This window comes from Heterocephalus glaber, unplaced genomic scaffold (assembly GCF_053883595.1).
Source record: "Heterocephalus glaber isolate CG9 unplaced genomic scaffold, H.glaber_assembly_v1.0 deba00000818, whole genome shotgun sequence".
Lineage (NCBI taxonomy): Eukaryota > Metazoa > Chordata > Mammalia > Rodentia > Bathyergidae > Heterocephalus > Heterocephalus glaber.
This window is the reverse complement of record NW_028258164.1, coordinates 9,639,039-9,653,534: the sequence shown is the minus strand read 5'-3', so window position 1 is coordinate 9,653,534 and position 14,496 is coordinate 9,639,039. Positions and strand designations below refer to the sequence as shown.

Here is a 14,496-nt window from a genome sequence, read left to right as displayed (position 1 = left end):
GCTCCTTTAGACCTTTTCTTCCTATTACACAATATCAATTATACATTTTTAAATTACAATATCAAGATGTAGAAGACATTACCACAGATTTTACAGAATTTAAAAGGATAAAGAAAGCATATTACAAAAATCTTTTTTGAAATAACTTTGACAACTTCTAAGAAGTACCTTGGAAGACAAATTAATGAAACTAACTCTGGAGGAAATATAAAATTTGAATAGCACCTATTAAAGAAAGTATATTCCTAGCCTGAAAACCTACCTATATGACAACAGCAGGCTCATATACATTTTAACTGATAAATTATATAAAATAATTAAAGCAGAAAAAAGAAGGAACACTTTTCCCCTCATTTTAGGAAATCAACATTGTGCTGATCCTAGAATTGGATAAAGATAATAGAAGAAAAAAGTATGAACATAGGTAGAAATTTGTTTAACAAAGCAAACTATTAGAAGTCAGGTCTGGCAGGATGTAGAAAGTGGTTTTGTTATAGGGATGGCAGTGTTGGTTCAGCACTGGAAGATCCACCCCCAAAAGTCATCATTTTTAACAGAGGAAAGAAAAAAGCCATATGATCCTGTCACTACTTGGAGAAAAAGTATTGGACTAAATTCTACAGCTGTTCGTGGTAAAAGCTATCAGGAGACTAGAAGTAGAACAGAACCTTCTCAACGGATTAAAGACATGTACTCCATACTTCCAGTGAGAACGCCTTATATGAATGGAGGAGATACAGTGCTTGAGAGAGATCTTCTTTCTGTTGTTTACTTCTGCTTTATCTTCTGGAGCTCAGGACAATGGCCTTTATGAGCCCCTGTGCCTCAGCAGTGTGGATCTAGGTACAGGCACACTCTGGAGGCCACAGGCGCAGTCTGGAGGCCCCAGCCGTGGGTGGTTGTGGGGCAGCGCTGATGGCTCCCCAAGGCTCTGCTCCTCACCAAACCACTCCTGGCTAGGAGGCCTCCATTTCTTTTCCAAACTTATTTTGAGAATAATATGCATGGGGAAATTATCAGAAAATGTGACATGTTAGAGAAGAAATGGAGCCATGATATGGCTAAGCCAATCTGAAAATCAGTCACTCTCAGCCAAAGAGAATAGCTATCCACAATAAGTCAGCACCGACAGGGAAGTAGGTGATCTGGGTGGATGACTGATATGAGGTGAGGTAGACTAAAAGAACCAGTGGCCATAAATTGATTTTATTTAAAAGACTTGTTTTTAAAATGAGGATGAGTTATAAAAATGAATTAGCCAAATTGCCATAGAACCAAAAAATGATAAAAAAGGGGGTGGGGGGACCAAAAGCCAATACACAAAAGGGGAATAAGAAAGAAACTAACTTCCCATGAGAAAGGATGTACTTGCTAAGAGAAGCTGGTGGTATGCTGGTGCATTGGCCAGAGATGTTCTTTATTTCAATCATTTCTGCTTTCAGTATTTAAATCACTATTCACAGATTCTGAAAAACAAAGTAGAATAAAAACAAGTAGGTTTTAATAATGACGGCCAATGTGGTCTTGGGTTTTCTTGTGTAAAACAGAATACACTTCAATGTGCTAGGCTGGAGATTCCCAGTCACAATCCCCTTTAAGGAAGGACTTCTGCTGACTGTGGTGAATGTGGTCAACAATACTCAGTGCTCAGCTCCTTCAGGGCCATTAGGAGGCAGAGAGCTGACTCACAGGAAACTGTGACCTTTCCCATACTCGTGCATGAGGACACTGAGCAGGGAGTAAGATGTCCCAGAACTTAGGCCTGACCAAGCTCAATTCAAAGGAGCAGTGTTCATTCTGGCCTCGCCCAGGGTTTCCTGGCTTTGAGGAGCCCCCACCACAGTTCCCTCTCACATTGTACAGTTGTACCCCTTCTCCCTTACCTTCATTACTGCTAATTCCTAATAAAATCTTTTACTCCACATTCTATCTCAGCATTGTCTTCCAGAACACCCAACTCATGACAATTGGCAGTAGAAATAGTCTGGGAAAGTTTGCTGGAGTTTGGGAGAGGGATCCTCACTGCTAGGTCAAAGATCAGATAAATGGAGCCAAGCAGGCCCAAGTAGTTGGCAGTGGTCCTGTCATTAGCACTTGCACTGGTGGTAATTGGGATAATAATATACTGATGGACCAGAAGCCATTAGCAAGTGTGATGCATTAAGTCTTCCAGCCACACAGTGGAAGTCCTTTTGCATGGCTATTGATAAGGAGAGCCTGAGGATAAATAAAAGCTCGTTAAAACTGAGATGTAAAAGCCAGAAGGTCGTTTTGATTGTATACAGAGGACTGGAGACTAGAGTAAGACTGAGTAAACCATTCCATGTAAAATGTAAGTAACACCAAAAGCCACAGTAATTGAGAGCAATTCTCTCAGGCATGCAGAGAGCTGATTTTAAGTTGATCTCTGTCTTATGATCTCTCCTAGAGTTGAAGTTGAAAGTAGAAAGACAAAAAAGCAGATGAGTCCTTATGAAACTGTTTATGGATATCTTGTTAGTGTCTAAATGTTATAAAATACTTGAACTAAATGGTGTGCTATATGTGTGGGTAAGTTATTTGTTACTTATACCAGTGGTTCTCATTGGGGAAAGATTTTGTTCCCAAGGGATCTTTGACAGTGTCTAGAGAGAGTGCTGGTTTCCATGACTCCTTGGAGAGAGCACTACTGGCATCTAGTGAGTATAGGCCAGAGATGTTTCTAAATACCTTACAGCCCACGGGAGAGCTCCCCCCTCAACACACATTCACAGACACATCAAAGAATTATCAAATCCAAACAGATGAGAAATCTTGACCTATGCCCTAACACATTTACCTTATGAAGTACATAAAATTATATGTAAAGGAGACAAATTAAGAGTCCAAGCTCCAAAGGTAAACTTTACAGACTTCAGCCATCTTATGTGAGCAGCATTAGCGGCTTCCATAGTTAGCATTTGAAATGAGAATTGTACAAAAAGTGTATCAGTTACAAATGGGAGCAGGTACTTCTATTTTCCTAAATATAGTGGTATAAAAATCTGGGGATCCCAGCAGTCTATTAGTGTCAGAGAGTGCACCAGTTCAGCACATGTCAGTGGGGATTCTATCACATGACCATCCACATGGTCAGTGGATTCTTGTTACCTATCTTCAGCACATTTCAACTCCCTCTGATCATGCCAAGTCTTTGAATGCAATGGATTACGAACCAATGTGCTGAAAACTGTGGTCACTCACCCGCTCTGGGGAAAAAAAAATAAAACTCCAATCAGTGGCAGGCTTTAGTTCCTAGTTTCCAACAAGTAAAGGGTCTAGAAGAGAGCCAGGTGAAGGCTGTCAGCTTCCTTCTCCAGGATATCACTAGCAGATCTATCTTATGGTGAAGTTAAGGCTAGTGACCAGGTCACAAATTAATGGCACAAGTAACCTAGCCATATTTGACCTTCATAAAAAATAAGTTATTTTAATATCAGTCAGTGTCCACCTTAGGATAGTCTCTCTTTTAGAGCACAGGAATCCCCCAAAGCTGATTTTTAAAGAATTTTCTCATTTTCCCCTCCTTTCTCTCTTATTGCTAAAATCTGCCAAATGGTCTCCTCTTCCCCTCCTGGAAATTTCAGGGAGTCACACTTTTTGAATGAGGCCTTCTTATAACTCTTTCACAATGAAGTTAGTGTCTTTATTTCCCAGTAGTACGCTATTTCAGCTGCAATACCTGCCCAGCTCAAAGACAGAAAGAGATCTCAATTATTCCCTTACAAGATGAGGCCATGATTGAGACTGCCAGACAAACCCTTCTATTAAATCATGCTTAACTATAAAGTTTGAGTTCCTTTTTTCTCAAGAGAATTTTTTATCCAACCATATCAATATATTAACGCACATAAATTATGTATAAGACATATACGTTTTCATTTGCATAAAGCGCTGTGAGGTTTAGATTTGCACATATACAGTAAAAGTCTCTGATGCTGACCTTGACTTTTGACAAATAGTATATCAGTGTACTTCTCTCTAGATTTTCCATGGCTCCTATTTCAACAGATTCTTAATAAAAAGCCATAGTATGTATAGATGAACTGTCCTCTTAATATCTACTACAGATACTATTCTTATCTGAGGAAAAAAGACAAGAATAATTGGGACTATTAATTACTATTATTCCCAAATAAGTTACATCAAAATCTGTGTGCACTCTTCTGAGAAAGTTAAATTACATGTTATTGTATTTTTACCCCAATAAAAATCACATTTAATTTTTAAAAATTGCATGTTATAGCAGTAGTATTTGATGGTTGCAAAATTTCTAACATGCTGTCTAATGTTGCTAAGAGAGAACAGCCAAGACCCCCTCAAACGTTCCTCTGGGGAAATAGTGAGGTAGTACTTGGCCATCCTCATGTTAATGGTTTCTACAATAAAAGAGGTTGTAAACCTCTCCTGGAAGATGCCTGGTAATGGGCATAACTTCCTTAAGACACTGAGAATTTGTTTCTACATAGTCACATTGAAAAGATGCCCATCCTACAAATAAGAGGGTTGAAACACCGGCCTAGTATCTAAATGTTGTGTATTCCTTTTAATTTTGTGAAAATTAAACAGCTTGCAGGCTTCTATGTTTCTTAATTTTATTAATTCTCTGCCTCTTTCTTACAGGAACCAAAGAATTAAGTTTGACTAAGAATGACTGAAGGATTCTTTGATATTGGAAAATATCTAATAAAGCATCATACTCTGGTTATTAACTACTGTAATCATGCATTTGAGAACTGACAAAATCTTCACCTGTGTAAGAAAAAATAAAATGAAACAATAAAGCAGGGATTTATGTTTGCTCAGCTAAGAAGTACCTGTGCGACCGTCTGTTCTATTCTACATACAAACCTAATTTTACTCATCACAGATTCAAGCCTCCTATATACCAAACTCCCTTGTCCCCCATACCATAGTCATTTTCTTTTTAAAAATAAATACAGCAAAATGGGAAACATATTTTTTGGCTGTCGTTAAAATGGACCCAGTTGCCCTACAGTGTGCATAAATGGGAAGGAAGAAGGGCAAATGTCACCCCTGGTACATTAAAATAATTATACAAATCTGAATGTAAACATTTGGATTTCTGGTAAACAAATTTGAGTTATTAATTTCAAACATTTTCACCATCTGTAGCTACAGTAAATAACTGTCGTACAATTCATTCTAAGCAATTCCAATTTGTTGACACTGGCCTTCTAGCAGCAGCTATTGGAATCAGGCAAGAGAAGCTGGCTATAAGAGAAGTTGATTCAGGTGGTAAGTAAAATTCTTGTAAGGTCTGGAGTCAGGCAAGGACTGAACCAGATTACTGGTTTGAGAAATATAATTTAAAGCTGCAAGGAAGTTGGAGGAAGGACTTCAATGATCAATGAAAGAAAAACATAAAACTTTAAAAATATCTACTGAAGATTCTTTACTAAGTTAAAAATAACCTAATAATTTATCTTTGTATGCCTTTTTTCTATGTTTGGCTGTTATAAGCAACTGATTTTGTCTTGTTGGTACCATAGTTAAACACTATGATTTCTGAACTATTTCTAAACAAATACCTCTAACTAGCTAGATTGTCTTTTCTCCATGTAATCAACTGTGCCTTCTTTTATAGATTTGAGCATAAAACACACAAACTATTGAATGTGTTAATTTCTTGTGTTATACTAAATTTGAAATTAGAGGTTATCATCCTCAAATATAGGCTAACAGCCATATAAGAAACTACAGTTCAGAAGGAAATAATTTTTCATCCATTTCCATTGAATTTTCTGTATTAAAATATAAATATATTACATATTAAAATATGCTGCCCAGATCCTCCTTCAGGAGAAGTATTCATTCTTTTGGCTGCTCTACCAGCTGCCTGAGTAAGATAACCCATACATGTTAGCCCTGTGGGGACTGCCCCAGCTGAACAAAATACTTCATTCAAGGGCATGACTTCTTCCGGATGGTGCCTGCATTCACTGACTAATCAAGGACAGGAGTGGTAGCTCCTAAAAGGGGCCACTTCCCTATCCTCAACACTGGACAACTCTATAGGGCCAGCCCAACTCCAAAACTCTCCTGACATCAGCTAAAGCCTTTGTTGAATTATATCACCGTTCAAGTTCTCCCTCTATCCAATCTTTCTTTTTGTTTCCTTCTACAGGTATAAAACTCATGAGCATGTTCTAATAAATGTCCTGCATACTAATCTCGGTTTCCAGAGAACATGAACTATAACAGTTTGTGCTGAGTAGTCTATTCAAGTTGACTCTAAAATGAGATTTTGGAGACGGATCACCCAACCATCTGGATAGCAATAAGGATCCCATTTCTCGTGGAAGTTAGAGCTCAAGTGTCTTTAGGCATACAAAAGTGCTGTAATTATTAAGCTTTTACTACTGTTAAACTGGGAAGGCATACTGTTGTAAGGAAATATATTAGTTGATACAGATTATACCAGCATTTAAGAAATGTGCAGAGAATATTAACTCTAAGGACAATGGAATTCAGTGGCCATTGTTAAGCACTATTGGTGCTTTTGAAAAGGATATCACAAGCTTCAGTGTAGTGTGATGAGCAGCAAAATATAAGTGTAAAGGCCAGGGAACCTTCTGGATACTATAACAAGGAACTCCCATCTCTCGTAGCAAAAGCACAGAGAAAATGGAGGACTAGGCAAAGGACTTCATTGTCAGAGTAACCAAGCTCCAGAAACAGTTAAGTTCCAACAAAATTAAGTCTGTTTTGGCAAGCTCAGAGACCAGGATGTGAAAGACTGAGACTCCAACAAATGATACAGGCACATATGTGCTGATGACTCCATGTCTTAAATCTTAAGATTCTCCTAAACCAATGGTGGCAAACCAATGACATGTGTGCTGCAGGTGGCTGTTTATTATCACTGAAACTTCGAAAAGGTTCACCATCACTGCCCTAAACCCTCAAGACTGCAAAACCAGGCCACCACCCTTCCCCTGTCTAACCTTTTAAAGGAGAAGCAAGTACTACATTTTACTCAAGATGTTGCCAAAGTGACATGTTCTCCCCAGGATCTGTCCCTACTGGCCCTCCTAGGCCAAAGGCTAGTAAGATTAAATTATAACATAACTTGGGCAGAGAAGATTATCTCACCAAAGAAAAGCCAGAAAAACCATCAGATTAATGAGTTTGAGATTCCAGCTCTGTCAATGCTCCTATATATAACCTTGGACAGCTGACCTCACCATGCTGTACTCTTTTCAGATGTGAAATAAGATAAAATAGCTGAGCATGGTTCACAAATGCACCATTTAGATATGTGAATGCACTTCTTCTCAGGCTTGGTCTTGAAAGAATACTGTGGCAAATCCTCCAAATTATCAGTGTCATGAGTCTGGTCATTCACTATGTGGGAAGATGTGTAGTCAAAGGTGTATTTGTGTGTGTATATGTGTGTCTATACAGACCACACAACATATTATAATATGTATATGTAAGTGGTAAATGGAGGGAAAATATTGAAAAAATGTTGAAAGTTTTAGGGTAAGGAAATCTAAGTCACAGGTATGTAAACAAGAAAAATGAAGTGAACAAGAAATATGAAGACAGGTCTGGGGATTTAGCTCAGTGGCATTGTGCCCGCCTCACAACCACAAGGTCCTGAGTTTGATATACAATATTACAAAAAAAAAAAAGAAATACGAAGACATATTATGCTGTATTAGTCAAATTACCTGTTGCTGAACAAAACACCTCACACCTGCAATTCAAAAGAAGAGAGGTTTACTTTACTCATGGTTTCAGAGAATTCAGTTCATCGTTAGCTAGCTCCATGGCAGGAACACCATGGTAGAAAGGGCATGGTAGAGCAAAATTGCTTGTGTCATGGCAGCCAGGAAGCAGAGCAGGGGAACAATGCCAGAAAGGAAGGGACAAGTGACCATATATAATATCTATAGTCATGTCTGCACAGCTTACGCGCACACACACACACACACACACACACACACGCACACACACACAGAGAAATGTGCTTTACCAATCCACTAAGTAGCTCCTAAACAAATTAAGTTCACACAATTAGTTTAATCACCATATTTTACCTTTTGTCAATTTGACTGCCAGAAACACTTTCTGAAAACACATTTAATCTCTAAATAAACACAAACACAAGTTAATAATTCCACTTAACAAGTGACAACTATATGTAATACAATAGGGAGCACAGTAATCCTTTTGCAAAAGTCTCAAAAGTTTCAGCATTTTCAAAAGTCCAAGCCAAAGTCTTCTCTGAGCCACAAGACAAACTTTTACCTGTGAGTCTCTTTAAAAATCAAAAGCAAGTTACATAATTCTAGGGTTAAACGGCACAAGGTAAAATTCCTATTCCAAAAAAGGATGAATAAGGGACAGAAAATAATCAAAACAAAGCAAGGCTGAAAATGAACAGGGAAAACGTTGCATGCTGTAGGTCTGTGACCAATATCCAGGATACATAGTAGTAAAATGTGAGTTTCAAAGGACATGGGTGGCCCCACTCCTATGGCCTTGCTCACTTTGGGGCTATACTCACTCAAGTCTGATAGCTTTCCTCAGTAGATATTCCATTATACTGATATCCCTGTTTTCCTGGACTCTCCACTGAACTTTTGGCTTCATTCTCAAAGTTTCATGCACTGCCCTCTCAGATGCTCCTTGCCTGGCCTCCCAGGCTTTGTTCTGAAATCTAGGTGGAAGACTCCATGGCTCTCACTTCTTCCACTCTTCTTGCTAATAAAACCTGCATCACATTGACAATGCCAAGATCAAATATTTAAGGTGGCAGTACTCAGGCCCCTTGGACCATGGCTGCAGCTGCCTTTGAGTGCCTGAATGGCTGAGGGCAGTGAAATTAATCCTGAGGATTCAATTCTCTAGAAGATTCTTTGCCAACAAGGTTCTCAGGTATTGTCTTCTCAAATGAAAAATTGAAAACTTTTGTAGTCTTGATCCTATGATGAGTGGGATCTTGCTGAATTGTGGATACCCTCCAGACATCCTTCTTTTCCCTTTAGTAATAACCTGGTTTCTTTTAATGGCACTAATCTCTTCAGTAAGCATAACTTCTTTAGCCACAAATTTACATGTGGCTACTTTTAATCAAGTTTAAGTTTTTCAATTTTTTCTGCTCTGCTTTTTGACCCCAATTCTCACTATAAATCCAGGTAAAGGGGCCAATATTAATATTAGTATGCTTTGAAATTTCCTCTTCCATATCAGTCCACCACCCTTAATCTCAGTCTTCTGAATAGTGTTCATACACAAGCAAAATATATACATATATTGGCCAGAGAATAACATACATGGCCTTTAGTCCAATTTCCACTGGGGTCTTGTTCCTACATGAAACTTCTTGAAACTGGTCCCTATTGTCTGCATTCCTATCTGCATTCTGCTCTTCTGAGCTGAAACCAGAATCATCCATTAGACTCTGCTCATAGCACTGTAGGGCTTCTCTATCCCACATCTCCAAATCTTTCCGAACTCATCACTCAAATCAGTTCCAAAGTCTTCTAAACACATAGTCAGTTATAGTCATAGCAGTGGCCCCACTCCCAGTACCAGTTTTCTGTATTAGTCTTCTTTGCCTTTGATAAACAAAATACCTCACTCCTGAAAATTAAAGAAACAGAGTATTATTTAGCTCATGGATTCAGAAGCCTTTGATCAGCTGGTTCCATGGCAGGAATATCATGACAGAAGACTGCGATGGACCATAGTTTCTTCCTTTATGGTCACTGGAAGCAGGACCAGAGAGGAAAGATTGAGGGACTAGATATATCACCAAAAGTCACAGTTTCATGGCCTACCCAGAAACACCCAGAAGTGCACTTTACTGATCTTCTGAGAAGCTCACAAGCTAAGAAAATCCACACATACATTATGGATTAGCACAGAGCATTAGTGAAAGAAAAAGCACTACAAAGAAGGCTGACCAAATGATACAACCAGTGGCTATCAGTCATCCTCTGTTATTAGACATGCAAGTCAGCCCTAATGGCCACATGAAAAGAATAGCCTAGCACCATTTATTGAACTGACTGTTCTTTCTCCAATGCATGTTCTTAGCATTTTTTTTGAAAATCAGTTAGCTGTAGATGTATGGGTTGAATTACAGGCCCTCTGTTCTGTTGCAGTGGTCTGTATGTGTTTATGCTAATAGCATCATTCTGTGTTGGGTAGTAGCCTTTAAGTTTATTTCAAAGTCACTGTACTGCCTCCTGCTTTGTTCTCATTTCTTTGTATTTTTTAATTAAATTCTTTTATTGGTACATTGTAGGTATACAACACAATTGCATTTCTCATTGGGAATTGTACCTTTACATAATGCATCTTGGTTCTTATTTTTTCCCCATTCCTAGCCCTCCCTTCACCCCCTCCACCCTACCCTATTTACAAGGACTTTATTTCCATTTCTCAGCATTTTTCCTTTCCCTTCTTTCCTTTCCCCTGCCCCTCCCACTACCCCTACCCCTTTGGACCTTTTCTTCCTATTTTGCATTATCGATTATTCATTCTAATCATTGGTACATTTTAGGTATACAATATAATGACATTCATCATTGGAAATTTGCACCTTTACATAGTCTCTCTTGGGTCTTACTTTTCACCCTTGCCCAGCCCTACCTTCAACCCCTCCATTCCTATTTACAAAGATTTTGTTCCTATTTTTCCATTTTCTCATAGTAATCCCATTCCCTTCTATCCTTTCCCCTAGCCCTCCCACTTCCTTCCCCTTTGCCCCTTTTCTTCCTACATCACATTACCTATTATACATTTAGTCCATATTTACACTTTCAGTTTCTCACACCAGAGAAACTATTCAGTATTTATACATGTGTGTCCTATTTATTTCACTTAAGAGTATCACCTCAATGTGCATCCACTTAGCTATAAATGTCTCTAATTTCTCATTTTTGATGGCTGAGTAGTACTCCATTTTATTAAAAAACCACATTTTCTTTATCCAGTTTCCAATTGATGGTCACTTGGGCTGTTTCCAAGCTTTCACTACTACAAATTGTACCACTATAAACATGGGTGTACATATATCACTGTGGTATGATTCTTTTAATTCTTTGGGGAAGATACCCCACAGGGGAATAGCTGGGTCAAATGGGACCTCTAGTCCTAGTTCTTTGAGGTATCTCCATACTGATTTCCACAGTGGTTGCACCAGTCTGTACCCCCACCAATAATCCCGCCCTTTCTCCCCACCACCCAGCCAAAATTTGTTTTTGGTTGATTTCTTGATAGCAGCCATTCCTTCTGGGATGAGGTGGAATCTCAGTGCTATTTTCATCTGCATCTCTTAAATGACCAGTGATGTTGAACATTTTTTCATGTTTATTTGCTGCTTTTCCTTCTTTGTCTGAGAAATGTCTGTTCATTTCAGATGCCCATTTTTGAATTGGGTCTTTAAATTTGGTGGGTCTGATTTTTTCAAGTTAATATATTCTAGATAATAGTCCTTTGTCTGAGGACAGCTGATAAAATTTTTTTCCCACATTGTAAGTTGTCTCTTAGCTCTGTTGGTGGTTTCTCTTGCAGTGCAGATGAGATTCCAATTGTTGATTCTTTGTGCTAGTTCCCATGCTACTGAGATTTTGCTCACAAAGTATTTTCCTATGCCAGTGTCTTCACAATAGCATCCAAAAAATGAAATACCTAGGAATTAATCTAAGAATGGAAGCAAAAGATCTCTACACTGAAAACTATAGCACTCTGAAAAAAAGAGATTGAAGAGGATATAAGAAAATGGAAAGACATCCCTTGCTCCTGGGTAGGAAGAACCAATATAGTGAAAATGGCCATACTTCCAAAACTGCTATATAGATTTAATGCAATCCCAATTGAAATTCCAACAATATATTTCACAGAACTAGATTAAACAATCCAAAATTTCATTTGGAACCAGGGGAGACCTAGAATAACAAAAGCAATTCTAGGCAACCAAGGCATGGCGGGGGGTATCACAATCCCCAACTTGAAACTCTATTACAAAGCCACTGTGATAAAAATAGCATGGTATTGGCAAAGAAACAGACCTGAGGACCAGTGGAACAGATTAAAAGATGCAGAAACAACTCCAGACATACTCAGCCACCTCATCTTTGACAAAGGAGCCAACCATCCTCACTGGACGAAAGATCACCTATTTAATAAATGGTGTTGGAAAAACTGGATTTCAACCTGCCACACATTAAAACTAGACCCATACCTATCACCATGCACAAAAATAAGATTGAAGTGGATTAAAGATCTAAATATTAAAACAGAAACACTAAACTTTCTGGAAGATAAGTTAGGTAGAACTCTCATCCCCTTCGTAATACCCTTTCCTTCCCTCTTCTCCCTCTGAATGTTAAAGGCACATTATATGAATATGCCAAGAAAATGAATTTGACTTCATTAATGAAACAAAGTAAATGAATAATAAAAAATGAGACTTGTGAGGAAGGGAATGAGGAGGGAGGAACTGATGGGGTATATTAATATCCAGACCTTGAGATTTGGAATGGGTTGGACTCTTTTGAGCAAAATAATAACATGATGAAAGCAATGTTGGGTACTTTTTTTTTTTGTCAGAGAGTGAAAGAGACCAAACTGAATCAAAAGAAGCTCACTTCAGTTTCCTATACATGAGTGAATTGTGTGACAGCATTTCAGAAAAAAGGAGAATAACTGAACTACACTTGACCAAATGGTCTTGAAGCAGCCAAATCAAGATATAGTAGTCCAGAATTTAGCACTTTGCTAAGACTGTACTCAGTAAAGTGCAGATCCATGGACATGCTAATAGCAAAAATCGAATGAAATCACTAAAATCTCATTACTAAACTTTTCTAAATATTCTGCTGCTAGAATTTAGAGTAATTTCTCTATGAGCATCTTGAACATACATACACAGAAACTCTAAAAAAGGCTGAATATTTCAGAATTCTAGATAGATGTGTTTATCATGTATAGAAACAAAACATTTCTACTTGAGTATGCTGTGCATCTGACCTAGAAGAAGTGATTAATTTCTTCTAATCACCAAAACTCTGAACAAGATCAACAGTTTAAAGGACAAAGGAGAAATTCAGTACAAGGAGCCTCTCCTTTCAATTATGATTTCTTCCTATAATGAAAAATGAAATTACTAAAATGCATATTTTAGTTCTTGTAAGTATATATCAACCTATATAAAATTTAAATATTATAATAAAACTGCAGTACTCAACTTTTGCAGTGTACTTCCAGAATTTTGTACATATTCTTTAAGTTTTTCCCTTATAATTGAGCACACAATTATCTGAATACTGAACTGGTTAAAAATTCACTATTTTTTACAAAGTCAATTATTTCAATCTTTGTCTCAATTTTTAAAGTTTATGAGATCTATGCTTATTACTTAACTTTTACTTAACATTTCATTTTTTCCTAAATGAATAAGGGCAAGCACAATAAAATCTTCAAGTAATGAAATGAAAAACTGGCATCCTTGGCAAAACAGAACTGTTAGCTGTCAGTGCTAATGTAGCTCAAAATTCTTGTTTTTTAGAAAAATGCATGAAGTTTAAACTGAGTACTACTTAAAATAGGTTCTGTATATCAATGTACAATAATGCACAATAAAATAAAACTTCATGAAAAGTGAACCAATACAATGAAAATCCAGCTGTAGTTTTTAAAGCCACCATTCCAGTGAAGAATATAATGTTTCCTGGCAAATTGATAGAATCAGCTTACAGAAGAACTGAGAAAATAAAATGATTATAAATACATTGTTCTAAACATAGAAATATAGAAAATGTGTTGACTTCCTGATCTTATGTGTGTATATATACGTGTGTGTGTGTGTGTGTGTGTGTGTGTGTGTATATATATTCTTTCAAAAAGAAAAGCAAAAATATAGGAAATATGCTCATTGGGTATTAATCATGGCCATGAACAAGAATTGGTTCATGATACAAAAGTGGCAGGATGTTTTAGAATGCTGACTATACCATCTTGCAAAGTCTTACAAGATTGCAAAGGCCTTGTCATATGTGTGTAACAGACATTAAAAATGCAAAGTTTCATGAAAAACAGGTAAGTCAAACATGTCAAAACACACTTCTTACCCCTCTCCTACACTCTTGGTTTCTTTTTCCATAACAAAATAATTGTGTTTTAAATTGCCAACCTTAAACTAAGAAGTTCTTACCATATAAACACAACCCCTACGTACATTTGTAATTCAGTCTTTCATTTTCACTACTCTCTGTATTAGTTTAATATGTTGACAGCATATGAATATTAAAATTAAGAATAACAAGATTGAATTCCACCTCTGCAACATGTTAGTTATATAACCCTTATAACGAGTTAATTTCTCTCAAAATTTGTTTCTTTATCTTAGATTGGGGACTCTATATGTCAAAATGTTACATGAGGATTAATAAAATTTTATATGTAAAATAATTATGATGGTACATTGCACAAAATATC

At 37.3% G+C, this 14,496-nt stretch overlaps 2 long non-coding RNA genes across 2 annotated transcripts in view; one reads left to right on the top strand and one right to left on the bottom strand.

The window, feature by feature from the left end:
• Nucleotides 1-4,889, top strand: part of LOC110345013 (uncharacterized) — a 37,613-nt gene extending 32,724 nt beyond the window's left edge. The window contains exon 3 of the long non-coding RNA XR_002388041.2: nucleotides 4,642-4,889. This is a non-coding gene — a long non-coding RNA (uncharacterized LOC110345013). The remainder of the gene's footprint in view (nucleotides 1-4,641) is intronic.
• Nucleotides 1-14,496, bottom strand: part of LOC110345012 (uncharacterized) — a 382,083-nt gene that overhangs the window by 117,897 nt on the left and 249,690 nt on the right. The gene's annotated exons all lie outside the window — the stretch shown is intronic.